The sequence below is a fragment of the Centruroides sculpturatus genome, unplaced genomic scaffold (genome assembly GCF_000671375.1).
Source record: "Centruroides sculpturatus isolate CEXI.00-Female unplaced genomic scaffold, Cexi_2.0 scaffold181, whole genome shotgun sequence".
Lineage (NCBI taxonomy): Eukaryota > Metazoa > Arthropoda > Arachnida > Scorpiones > Buthidae > Centruroides > Centruroides sculpturatus.
This window is the reverse complement of record NW_019384322.1, coordinates 361111-376019: the sequence shown is the minus strand read 5'-3', so window position 1 is coordinate 376019 and position 14909 is coordinate 361111. Positions and strand designations below refer to the sequence as shown.

Sequence of the window (14909 nt, the reverse complement as noted above, 5' to 3'; positions counted from 1 at the left end):
ATCGCTGAAAATCACCCAGATTTTTATTAATTAAATACAACTTACCGGATAATTGTATTCGCGTCCAGCAATTTTTCCATTCTTTAATAGAAGCTCCTGTCAAAAATTCGCATTCGTTCTCCCTCCAAACGACTCGTTCTCCACTTTTCTGACTTAATTCTTATATTAAATACCCCGATAATCTTATTTTAACAGTAATTAAACCGAAGGAAGAGGGAAAGGGGAAAAAATAATAAGATACATTTACTTGATAAACAGGAGGATATCCGAAGGAGGAGATATTTTTCATCGGTAGAGCGTAACTAGACTTCCGAAAATTGTATTTTATAGCCTTAGAGAAGCGTACGAAGCGATTAGAAATAACAAGATTAATGAGTTGCTCAATTAATAGGTGCTTTAAAAGAAACGAAACACGATACGTTCCTTCTTAGACAGTGTGACGTTCGCACGACGTGTCAAAAACTGCCATTCTATAGGCCTACAACTATACACAACGCTGTCTGGAATTTTTCTATAGTTCTCCCAAAAGGTAGCAATTGTCTGAGTTCACATCTAAGAGGTTCTTAAAAGCACAAACACTTGAATATTTTATTACTCATTTAGAAGTACAACTTATTTTGAATAAATAAGCTTCTATTTTTTTTTTATTATCAAACTGTCTGTGGAGAATATTCGAATATCTAAAGCTATAACAAAGAAAGACGCTTATTATGCCATTTAAGGCTTTAAATCTCCTGTAAATTTTTAACAATAAAGGTACGGATTTTTTTAGAGAAAAATTTATAATATAAATAAATAAATAAATTGCCCAAGAGCTTTGGATACAGTACCTTCTGCTATTAGTTTATTATAATTAACTTTAAGCATTAATCTATAGAAAGAGACTTTATAACTCGTCAATAGAATGAAATCCGTTCAATTATGACTTTATATTTGTAAAATTCAATTAATTATAACCTTATAACTTCATTTAAAGCTTGCAGGCCAGTATAAAAAATTTAGAGAACTCGTCCAGCCGAATAATAGACTCTCATAACGTCAATTTATTGCTTTTAAGCAGGTTTAAATTTACTAAATTTTAACAGAAATATTCGAATACTTACCATTAAAAATCAACGAAAGGATTTCAAACTAAACATTTAGCTGCGAACAGAAATATTGAGCACCGAAATAAGTTATAAACGTGAAAACATCCAGACTTTTCTTCAAAAACATATGACACTTATCTTTACGAGTTTTTAAAACATAAATTTACCAAGAAAACAATACTTCGCCATAAATCAAAATGCAATAAAATACAGATCTTTTCCGTTACGTGCCCTTAATTGGTTGTTATTCTTCGAAATGGGAAAATCCCAACCTAAATTCTATAAGATGTGCTTGGACGATTCTCTCTCTCTCTTCGTCGTCTTCTGTATATCATTCGGCAGATATAAATAATAGAAAATAAAGGATAAAATTTGATACTCTCGAGATTCGAACTTCCCTTCGAGAATATAATTCAGGAAGAGATTAGGAGAGAAACTAAAAATATGAATCACTTACCTACGAAATCTCCGACATATATTTAAAATAACAGATGATTACTATTAACTAATGTAAAAAATTCGGCATAAATATTTAATTTTCGTTTTTTTAATCAGCTCAGGCTTCTACAATTTCTTCGCATATTTACAGTAGATTTATATTTAATACGTGCTATAAACTACAAAATAAACGTACGAGGCTCGCTACCTGATGGATTCTTTATAGTAACTTAGCTCAATTTTTGCTAAAAATCTCTATATTAACGTAACTTTCGATAAAGGAACTTAATAATTATAGCTGTTGAATACTTCACGAAGACGAAACGAATACAAACCAATGACATTTTATTTTTTTTGTAACAGAAGTTGGACGTGATACGTACAAAACACTAATACAGAAAGTCGCCAGAACATAAAATGAGGTCATACATGTAATGTCAACAGAAAATCAATGGCTTACCTCTTATTGGTAGACCGCGAATCTGTAATAAAGAAAATCTTCCTTATTATACACGGAACATTTAATATGATCACCTTTGATTAAAAATCCCGAATGATTTTCGCGCTACTCTGTTATTAATTAAAAAAAACTAACTAAAAATCTTATTCCAAGCAAATTAAAAACGTATAAAAAATATTTAAAAGAGGTTTTAAAGGCTCGGATTATCTACGAAATCTTCAAATCCCGAGTGTTAATTTTCGTGTAAAGTCTCAAATAAAATAAAGATTCGTGTTTATAAAGCAATTTATTAATATATTTTAAGCGTAATATAATGCTCCATTATCTAGACTAATTTTTAATATAATAAAAGTTATATATATATTTTTTTTTTATCGTAAATTGAACTCAAAATCACGCTTTGAATTCAAAGAACGGCGATAACCGCAGTTCCTTCTTTATATTATAATTCACAAAAGTGGTTATATAGACTATATATATATATATAAATACGGTCTGCTGCAATTTCAAAAATAAATATTAAAAACTGAACCTCGTTAAAAAGTAATTTTAAGCAGAGAGCAATTGTGACTTATAGTCGGGAAAACATGAAGCAGCGATAATATGTTTATTGCGTGTATGTTTATTCTTGCATGTTGAGCCGAATGCTTTGATCATTCAGCATATCTTAACTCTTCCTTTACAGAGACAAAGGAATCTAAGGCGACCAGGAAGTAATAGAGACAAAATATCCTATTTGATCGCTATCTGTCTTCATAACCGTTACTTGTTCAGCTAATTATACTGGGATGCTTAACTTAACTCGTGTTGGGACATTACGATAAATGAGTATGAAATCGATATCGTTCTCGGATTTATCTTAAGATTCTATCCCAATCTTTTTTAAAACAATTCTATAAATGTATATAAATACAAAGAAAAAATAATAATAATAAAAATAAAAAAGAAAGAACGAAACGAATTTTTTTCGTCTATTATCTACAGTTGGAGTAATTGTCTAGAAACGTGGACAAAAGAGACACTGTTGGAATTTCGTACGGTAGAAAACTTTTTTTCTTTTTTTGATGGAATTTCAGAACAATTTTTATGAAATCTGATACAAAAGGTGCAATTTTGATTAAATACGTGACAATGGAATTTGGAAAAGTGTAGTAAAGAGAGTGATATCAGAGTCTACGCCAATGGATGCAGAACGTAAGAAACTGTGTGTATATTATGCATATTATTTTATTTTAAAAAATACCAAAAGAAAACATTTTAATTTGAATTCTAAAAAAATAAAAGAGATAAGTAATCTGCTTGGTTTAAGGTTAAACAAAATTATAGACGACAATGAGAAAACGTTGCATAACCCGTTCACACAAACGATCTTATCTCCCTAATTTAAAATCCATTAAACTTTACCAAATATAGACAAACCGAAAAGTACTCGTATGTCTATAAAACATTTTAATTGAAATATTTCAAATATTTTCCCTCTTTTCACGGTACGGAAGTTTTTGCCCCTTGACCTACTGTTTATGTATCTACATAACATTAAAAAATTAATGCTCCACCCATATTGCATAAAAAAACGTTCCAGAACGTGAATTCCATCCCACCCACCGTCAACCGATTCAACCAACCAGAGAAGAAAATCTCGTGACCACATGATAAATCGCATTATAATCTATCTATCTCGGACCAATCAACACTAAATGTAGAATGAACAGGATATCCCAGGCGGAGTTGTCCCCACATTGCACACTTGTGACTAATAGTAGCCATATTGGTTCCCATGCCATGTATGGTTAAGGAGGGATTCTCCCACGAAACGTTCGGCTCGCCGCGATTATATCGAAGAGAAACATTATTTAAATTCTCCTTAAAATAATTATAAATAAAAGATTTGCATAAACCATCCGACTATTTTGGAAATTTTATGACGAAGCAGTTAACGTAAATCATCATCGGTTATAAATTCTAACAATCTATTCGAGATCAGTACAGAGTCCAGATGAGTAACCAAATCTATTTATACTGACTTTCCCCTTTGTAAGCAATGCATCTTCATAAAATATAAGATAAAACGGGAGCAGAGTGATCGCTAACTTACTAATATTACTCGATCTTTCAACATCCTCCTCCTTCGGCTGCTAGAATTTAAAGCGAATGCAGAAATCGAACTCGGCACCTTAAGATTTTATCAACTGACATTATACAGTTCGTGATCCTGATAAAAACAATCGTGATCAATTTATTAGCTATATAAATGCTTAAAAATTATATATATATTTTAAAATTATATAAGGAGGAGTACCTTCTGCCTTAGTAATTCAATTGTTTTTATATATATATATATATATATTAGCAGGCGCAATCTTATAAGCATTTACACGTTACGAAATGCATTAAACATTCATCTATCTGATTAAATCCAAACAGAAATTAGAAACATTGTTTATAAGCGTTTCTTCTTCTTTTCGTTCTTTCTATAACAAACTCGGTTGACAATCTCACAAATCACTCAAAGTGAATGGAGCAGACGGTTGGAGTGCATGCGAGACGTGACTGTACAGGATGGACGTTAACAGCATACAGATCGTTGCAATGTCTAAACACCATTGTGTTTAGTTGCACATAAAGACATGGTCGAGCAGACATTGCATACGTAACATCAACCGATGTAACTGATAAAACTTGTAAGAAGTCGATTTTTAACCCATAATGGCAACAAACGGAATTAACGTCACGCATAGGAAATTGATAAATGTTTTCGAATTTACGTTAAGTAAACATACCATATATTAAATATGCTTAAAAGGTAAATTGTGCGATGGAATTCTGATTTCGGACATCGATTTTCTGGCAGGAAATAAAAATTCGAGGGAGGAAAAAAAATATATATATATTTAAAAGTCAGAAATTCGAATCATATCACCCCCTACATTAATTAAGAAGTTGGGTAGTTTGATTTACCCTATAATAACTGGATTTGGGATGATAAGTGGATAAAGAGATTAAATCAAATTGGATAAGGATAAATGAGTTTTGATTGACTTCCTTTAATTAGACATTAAAATGGCGACAAATTTGAAGGATTAACAGTTGTACTTTTACTGACAACTGAAATATATAGGTACACACTGAAAAATAGCAATCACTTAGTTACGCCAAATGTTTACGTCACATCCGGTACTCTCTTTCCGGTCTAAGCTAACAAAAGTTTAATTTTTATGTATTCTGATTTTATTCATTGATATACTCGTTAAATGCATTTTTGCCGATTATTTATCTATTTTCAAATTTTTCCCCCTTTAAAAAAAAAAAATTTAATGCATTTCTACCATTTCATTCTGTTTTAATTTATTAGGAGGAAAATAAAAGAATTTAAAATTAAAGAAATAATAATAATAATAATAAAGACACATTTTAATTTATGAAATTGAAGTTTTAATTCAAACAAGCAAAATTAATTTAATTTCATATTTTCTTTAAAACTGATTATTTTCATTTTCACGTGTCTGAAACTGACTGATTTAAATTTTGAATTTTTTGAAATGGATCACTTTAATTTTTTAATTCTTAAATACTCGAATTTATAAAAATAATCGTGGACTAAAAAAATATTAATTAAAATTTTATTAATATTTACAAACTTTTTAATAAAATAAAAGTAAAAAAATCGAAATATTTTACGTTTATGAAGTCGCTTACAAATTTAATTTATAATTAAAAAAAATAAAAAAAATAGCCGAATGCGGCTAAGCTACAGGTACATTTAAAAATAGAAATAATAATAATAAATAAAAACGAATATGCGAATAAAAATTCAAATTTTTATTTTAAATGCGCTTATCAGAAATTATACGTTCGGAAGAGAAGAATTTACAACATTTACTGGGGATCTTTAGGGCAGAGTAAACGTTCTTAATTTCGATAATACCGCAATGGTCGCGAGAGAGAGAGAGAGAGAGAGGGGAGGAGCGGGAGCAGAATAAAACACACTTTACGGATGCACGGGGTCAGACGAGAGAGAGAGGAGAGAGAGAGGCCATCAACCCTGGAGAGATGCAAAAATTCCTTAATACAATCACGGAGCGAAGGGCGAGGTGTACAGATGAGGAGGGGGATAGAAGAGTCAGAGGAAAGGAACAACCTGTAGAGAAACAGAAAGAGACTTACGTGTACGAGCAGAAAGAGAGAGCTAGAAGATAAGAGTCAGGTACGCAGAAGCAAAGAGGTGAATGGCACCACCTAAAAGCCAAGACTGAACCAGTCTACGATGAAACGCGGTGTAAATGGCCAGTCTTTGCATCGGTCGATATCGATTCGGCTGGGCGCCGCCGACGCAGCTCTTAGCTAGGAGCTGGACTCGCATAGTCTAGACGAGTGTCTAGACACTTGCCGATTGACCGGGCTTTTCGCCGCCGCCCTGCCACCCAACAGCGCCACCTAGACTCAACCTGGGGAGAGACGATACCTTCATCCCGCCTGAACTCTGCAAAACACCTCTCCTTACCGCTTTACCAACGGACCCGACCACGTTCTTACAATGCGTACATATCTGCAATGCGTGCAATTAAGTCTGGCTCTACGGATTTTTATAAAAGAGAGAAAAAGTCATCAAGATAATAACCGTCATTATCTCTCTCTTTCTGCAAAGTTAAATTCTAAACGAAAATTTAAATTTTTGTTTTAATTCGCATTCAACAGCTGTCTTATACAGGGCACATGATTAATGCATCATTTTAACTAACTACTTACAACATTAATCACATTATGTTAAATTTCTAATCGACTTTCTTTGAATATCACATCTTATCGATGAGCCGGGCAGATTTTTCCTTTTTCTATCGTTCCAACGCGCAATCGCCTTTTAAAATTCCTAAATTTTTTTCTTTTATATATATATATTTTCCCCCCTTTTCATTTTCGAATTTTCAAAATTTCCAGTCACGTGCTGCCATCTGGTGCGAAGAAAACGAGATACCGTGCAAGTTTTCCCGAATTTCATTTACATACTACTACAATCGTCTCTGGATTTCACCACTCTTCGAATAATTAAAATGCTAATTTCAACAAATAAAATATTTGATTTAAAATTAATATACGTAAGAAATAAGAGAGCGAAAAAGAGAGAGAGAGAAAGAGTTTCTTCCCTTATAAATCAGTCAAAAATTCTGATAACAGAAACTTTATATTCTTATTAAAATTGTATTTAGTCTGCTTAATGTTTTTGAAATTCAAAAATGTCCCTAAAAATTGAACAAACTTCGAATTTTTTTTTTTTATACTTTTTACTGAAAATATTGAAATTTCGGACTTTGAAATTCTGCTAATTTCCAGTTAAGAAATTACTTTAAACTTATCACACCACCACAAAACCTTTATATTATTTATATTAAATAATAGTAATAATAATAAAACATTTTAATTTAAAAATCATCTAAATAATCTATACTTAAATATTACATTTGATTATGACTCGAATAAGCGATCATAACGCGACAAACTGTGTAAAAAAAAGTATTTTTGACGAGGTGAAAAAAAATACCCAAATGAGCAAATAACAGAATAAAAGAATAACGGATATGGAAATACTAAACATCCGTTAGAGTCTCGTAGCTACTGGTCAGTGGTTTTCGCCCTCCTTTGTTCCACCCCCACAAAAGGGAGAGCACAAAAAAAAAGGCACGTGACCAGTTGGGGTGGAAGTAATGGAAGGAATGAAGTATGATCTTTTTAACGTTTTCTACTATAAAAATTTGTGCTTTAACTTTTTATAATAACAGCAGACAGAAAAGTTAAAATATTAAATAAAGATCTAAATGACAATAAAATATATATATTTTAAAATATTCTCTCTACAGCCATTGATATATGATAAATAAAACTTTTGCAGTAAACAGCTAAAAATTGATGCTATAATTTTGAATCTCTTACTGAAATTAACGGGGAAGAGAGAATAAAATATCCGTATTTTAAATATTAATTTATAAAGAAAAATTTTGTTTACAAAAATAAACACCACTTTCTAAAAATCACACCCTCTACAGTATACTGTGTACTGTTTACGAAAAAAAATGCTCATAGGTAAATATAACTCGTGGATAAACTTTAACAAAAAGTTCAAAATTGGAATAAACAAGCTAAATGTATCACCAGAAAAAAGGCCAAGATAGTCACAAAAATACAGCAATATCAGTGCATCTCAGAACTTTATACAATGTTACGAGATAAAGTTAACAAATCAATAATGGAAAAATAAACTAACAAAATTATTAAAACAGCAAATTGTTGTAAGCCCACTCTTACTACAAAAATAGTGTCCCAACTCGATTTGTAACGTAAACACACTTCTCAAATTTCCTATTGTCTATTGGTAATAAATTGTAAAGTTGATACATTAAACAAAGGCACAAACGAACATTATAAACAGATAAAACGACATTATAAATAAAAATAAATTGATTTACGTTCTAAATATAATTGTTACAATGATATTATAAACAGAATTTGTTTCTTCTAGAAAATGATATAGTAAAATTGTGTTACATGATCTTTTCCAACAATAATCATGATACTTTGTTAACAATTGTAAATATAATTTTCCAGTAAATAAGCTGTTATATAATTAAACAAACTGGAGATTATATTTTTAATAAAACCTTGATAAAGTGCGTGTTGTATACATCAATAAAAGTACGAGATTGTATGAATATAAGGTAAAGCACAGCCTCAGAAAATAGAAGGATGTTGACTGAACGCAATAAACAAGATCTGTCAACATGTTTGCATCCACCCCTTAATTAAAAATTTCCTTTTTTTAAAAAAAAAAAAATATATTAACTGCATTGCAGACTAATTTCTGGCATAAAATTTTGTTATTCTCTTCCAGAAAAATATATAATAATAGTAATAATAATAATAATAATAATAAAGAAAAATAATATATAGGATTAACATGGTAAAATTTGCCAGGAGTGCGAATTTTTATTTTTATTACTCGAACGAAACTGTAATTAGATAATTTTCGTAAACAGAAATAAATTGTTTAAAGTAACATTTAAACATTTTTAACTGGTTAATAATTCATTTTTTTTTAAACTGAAAAAGAATATCAAATCTAGAAATGCCAGCAATAAAACCTAAGAACTAAATTTAGATTTGTCTACGTTTAAATAATGATGCACGAAATGGTCAAAATTGCCATTTTTCGAAGAAGTATTTTTGAATTTTTAATTGTACTTTATATCTTTAAAACTTTAAAATATTCATATTTAGATTTCTATCATCGCCTCGGGTCTTATGTACGAGATCCCAGAGGCACCTCGAAATTTACACACTTAGTACCGTCTTCGATCGTCCAGATTTAGTACGATTCGGGATTTACAAGGATTAAAAGCGTGTATGTAAGGTTTGTGACGACAGAAACGCTTATTTAAAGTATCCTTCAGAAACTGATAAAAGAGAGAGACTTTAAATATTAAGATTAGAAAGACAATGTAAATACCTTGGTTGTGGAAGACTTCATTTGCAAGATTTGAAAGCTCGAAATGATTTCTGTCAAACGTTTGGAAGTGGCTTCGACTTATCAATAATCCTGATATTCGGTTGTTATTCTCATTATGCTCCGCCGATCAATGTCAAGGTGACTGCATCACAAACCGAAGAGCAATGGGTGAAAGAGATTTGGCTCCTTTCCAAAAACTCTTCTTTCGCAAGAACTGTGCCAATGCTTCTTCGAAAGTTATCGGACGCGAAATTGTCCTCTTCGATTGGTTATTTAGGAGATTTAATCGATTATAAATCGATCGAAATCGTCAACGATCGATCGAAGAAGAGAGGCGCAATTGCGGGTCTCTAATTGCATTCGTAGAATTTCAGACGTCGTGAGACGACGATCGAAGAAAGTAGCTTCTTAACCTCTATCGCGTATGTGCCCTTGACCAACAAGCAACGTCAGTTAGTTCGTCCATTTGCCTTCCACTGTCTGGCCAAGAAAACATTGCATGTCTAACCAGTCGTTTACTGGTACGGAGAGAACACGTGGACGGCTTTCTGCAATGTCGCCAATAGCAGAAAATATCAGTTAGTGACTACTAAATGAGGAAATTGCGTGTATTTGTCCTTGGAAAAAGACATTCGTGTTATGGAATCGGGTCAGCGACATTATTTTCCTTTACTAAAACCCGAATTTAACCTATAGTTAAGAGGGAACACCATTTGTTTCATAGACTTTGTAAAAATAAATAATAATAATAATCTTTGTAAAGAACTAAGCTGTTTGCACGTACATCTTTTTACGTGTTTTGCAACTTGGGATTATTAATTCTTGTGCAATGACGCTTTCGAGAATTATTGTGAACAGCCTTCGAGAAATGCAGCGATTTCTTTTATATTTCTGCAACGTATTTAAAGTATTGTTACCGAATCCCAAAACGATTATCGCTTTTTGTTCAAGCAGTATATGCAAAAGACGTAATGGCTCTACAGGGAAAAATTGATTTTCGCTACTCCTAAGGGTGCATCTTCGCCGGCTTCAAATCTGTTTTCTAAGTATAATTAAATAAAAAAATATGAAAATTATTCTCTAATTTGCAATAATTTTTTTAAGTTAACAAAGGGAATTTATCAATTTTAATTATTAATTTAAATAAATGGATATACCTGAACGAACAATTCCAAATACAGGACGAGCGTTAAAAATACAAAAGACTACATAAATGGACATGAAGAAAAAAAGACAAACTTCTTGTAGCTGGTCATTGCGCTTGCGTGGGCCGTAGATATTCTCCGAACCACTAATCTACTCGGTATAAATCTGTCCTCTACCAGTCCAGGTGTGTCACAGTTGTCAGGGAGTCGTTTGACAATGTGCATTCGACCATGGCCACCGTCCATTTCCCAAACTTCTACCGTCTGTTAGGGGGAGGCGCAAAAACGTGGCGCGTGCAGCACGTGCTGCTCACCCGACTTGGGGTCTCCCCCTGTATCTCCTCCTCCCTCGCCATCTGTCTCCGAGATGAGGCCACGTGGTCTCTTCCAACAAACAAGCCCGGAGGCACTGCGGTGGATACCACCTGCTCCTACTCTTAGCAGATTGTGTAAGGAGTCCAGGAGACAACAATAGAGGGGTCGCTTGCTCGTACAGAATATTCCTCCTCCTGCTGCACTCCATATTTCTCTTCTACAGTTAAAGATCAGCTTATTAGAAAATAAGCAGTCCTTCGTTTGTATATGCTCCTCCGCATCTTTACATTTCCGATTTCTAATCTTTCAGTTTCGTGTAGGAAACAACCCTTTCGTAAGAATCTCGATCAGAAACACTTCCTTGTACTCTTTTAATGAATATTAACTTTTTTTTTTATTTTCTCAAAAGGTCAGTCACGTGCCTCTTCACGGTTGTAAGCATCTGTTTAATTCGGGGACACCTGCCACGAAACCGGGGGTAGGGACGAAATTAATGAAGAATGAACATTAGCCCCGCAGCTAATGACACCTGTTACAATTTCCTAAATATCAGATGGGGAAGAAGTGATGGATTTTTGTGAAGTCTGCCAGGGAATCCGCTTTAATAACAATTACCTAACGCGCGATTAATTAATTTAACAACTAAAGAAGCTTAGCAAACTTAAAATACATCTTCGGATTTAGTCGACTATTTAAATTTCTTCTTCTGTCCAGCTAAACATTTATCAACTCGGACTGGCTCCACTCTTAAATCTTCTCGTACTACCAGTCAATAATAATGAGATATGACTCTTACTATTGGATTATGTCTCGATATAATTTTATTTCCATAATTCTTAGATTTAAACACATTCGCAGGGAGACTTATTTTTCATCTAGATGCATTGCCTTCTCCGCATCGTCCTTTATAGCATAGGTATTGCATGCTTTATTGGGCAGGTGATGCAGCGCACCTGGTTGTACAGATAGACCGCATTTTCTTGACCAGATTGAACGATTACATGAACTTAGCAGATGATACAAGTACATAAAGTTTAGAAATTTCATGGCTCGGTCTTTTCCAATATCAAATATCTGGCTATAAATATATTAAAAAAAAGTGTCTATATTATCTTCTCAGAGAGAAAAATCGAATATTCAGATTTATATCTGTTTTTTAATAGAATTCCAGTAAAAATGAGAGAGAGTTCATTAAACTCAAATCTTGTTAAAATTCACGATTCCGTCGATGATTTAATGCAATTCATAAACACTTGTTTTTAAAATATTTGCAAAGATCATCATCTTCCAAAATTTTTATCTCTAGCCATGGAATTCTTCTAATGCTAGATTATGCAAGATGCAATTCGATATCTCAAGTTTACATTAACACACTTTAAAATGTCAACTACCAATATAATTTACTGGCATTTCAATGTTAAATACGCTCTTATAAAGATCGAACGGACGAAGAAATTTCCACAAATGCTTAAATTATACAAACTTTTCGAATTAGAATGAAAAATATATCAAAAAATTTCTAGAATCCCGTTTCATTCTGTCGGAAGGAGCGAGTTCGAATCGTCGTCAAAGACGAAAACAATTGAAAATCGACAAAGAGATAGACGGGAAGAGCAGGAGGAGCGAAAGGATCGTCAACCCGGAGACCAGACAGGGATAAGAGAAAGAAAATTGTGAAAAGAATTAAGAAGAGGCAGACCGATAGACAAAAGTGAAGTAAAGCTGATTACATCAGACGGTCGTCGAAGGCAGCGATGCTTGCCGTGCAGCCAGCCGATTGCGGCCAGTGACCCAGGATTTCAGACCGGTAGCGAGACAGTGTACAAGTAGCGGGCGACGATGTAGTCTGCTTGTGTCTGTCAGGACGTCAGACCTCGAAAACCTCGTCCAACAGGTGGCTACACGTCACATACGTTCTCCCGTCTCGTCTGGAATCGCGTCTCGATAATGAGATTGATTACAAAATAAGAAGTTTCTTCCTTTATACGTCTCCAGACACGTAATACTTTAGCCGTATACATGAAAAAAGAATTTATTCTTTATCAATTTTTTTTCCAGTAAGGAGGAGCGGCGAAGTCGAGAAAAAGAAACGGGGGGGGTGAACGTGCACGTGCACAGAGTAGAAACCTAATCCTCTGCGGCCATTGTGGTGTTAGGGAGAGGTGGTGATACAATCCCACTCACTGTCGACGATAGAATACCACGGAACGTCCTCACGCTCGTTATCCAGCTTACACGACAGATTTTAAATTATTACTAAACAATTTTTTCGGTTTTTATATATGAGCACCAATAAAAATAAAAATTGATAATTTAGANCGTAAAGTATGAAAATTAATTTTTGAATGTATTTAAGTTTTTTTTTTGTTCACAAAGGAATAAAATAATAATAGTGCAACATTAAAGTTTGTTAATTGGTGTACCCCGAGGTACTAAAATTTATTCGGAACCCGAGATTCCGAAGGAAGAGGAAGAAAAAAAAAAAAATCAAAACAAACAAATCGATTTATAAAGACGTAGAATACTTTATTAAGAAGGGCGTAAAAATTGCATTTAATATAGTTTTAATTTTAATAGAGAGAAACGTTTCTTATCGAATCAAATTATATTCTTTTTGGTATCGATCTTCTTTTAATTGCTTGCACTTCTTCACATAATAACTCAATCAATCAAGTTTCCTTCCTCTATCGAAGGCCTCTTTAGGAATAATTAAAGAAAACGGATCCGTTTTCTTTAATTATTCTCAAAATTTAATGAATTAACGATAATTAGCGGAGTAACGAACGAGATAGCGCCTATTATCCCCTTAATAGAGTCACACACATTGGTTCAAAAGAGCGCAAAGTTCTTGATTTTTCCCACTTGAAAAAATAAATAAATAAATAAATAATAAAAATCTGGCCCGGTGTTTTAAATCTATAAATTAATCTCAACTTATTATTTAAGTAAGTATATCAAACGGTTTTCTGTAGAACCCATGAGTCATCCTGGCAGTACAATTAGTTAACAGATCAATAACTGACATTATTATTTCCTGTACACATTTTCAACGTGAAAGAAAATATCGTTATTATATTAAGGTCAATATATTCTTCAGTATGAGAGGTTAGTGTACAATAATGTGCTCCAGATATATTTCTCCTACTTGTACAATATTATCAAAATAAAAAATAATGTTATTTATAACTCAGTTATTATATTATATATATAATAGCATGTCATACATTTTTTTTCTTCTTCTTTATAATTCTTTTAAAATGTTGCATGATTTAGAATGCTTTAAAAATTCTTTTATATAATTTTTTTCATTTTAATAAATTCTGATTTTATACTCAGTCTAATTATAATTTTAACTATCAAACATAGATAAGTACGCATCAAAACGAAGTAAGGACGGAAAAAATTTCGAAGAGACGAATTAAAAAAATAAATATAATTAATTATAATGTACGAAATTACGTCAACGGTGCCTAATTACGTACAGAGAGAGAGAGCGATTCAATCGACAAATAAATAAATAAATAAAATGATATATACTGTATATAAAAGCGGCGAAACGTCGCAGACAGGCAAAGGTAATACGCGACAAACGAGCGAACTACGCAACAAAATTTTAAAGCGAATAAATGGAAATAAAAAATAAATAAATAAAAAATAAATAACTGCCAGTACGGAGAATTAATACATAATTGTGCCTACCTTATATTTAAATTTGGACGTGCGGGGCATCCCGAGCGTGTTTGGCCAATGTCGGTGCTAAAGCGTAGCAGTAGGTAAGAGCTGGCCAAGCAGTGACTCTTATCTTCTACAGTTAGCCCGAGGCTGTCTCTTCTACTGCTTATATGCTCTCACTTCGGCGACGAATTGCCGTCGGATGACTATTAGAAAAAAAAAAAGTTTGGTGGGATTCCCGGAGTGACGTCACTGCTCTTCTTAGAAGAGAAGCTTCGAGACAGCTCGACTCGCGA

General features: G+C 32.8%; 1 long non-coding RNA gene across 1 annotated transcript in view; it reads right to left on the bottom strand.

The window, feature by feature from the left end:
* LOC111625894 overlaps positions 1–14909 on the bottom strand; it is a 33069-nt gene extending 18160 nt beyond the window's left edge. Inside the window, exon 1 of the long non-coding RNA XR_002756799.1 lies at positions 14641–14909. This is a non-coding gene — a long non-coding RNA (uncharacterized LOC111625894). The remainder of the gene's footprint in view (positions 1–14640) is intronic.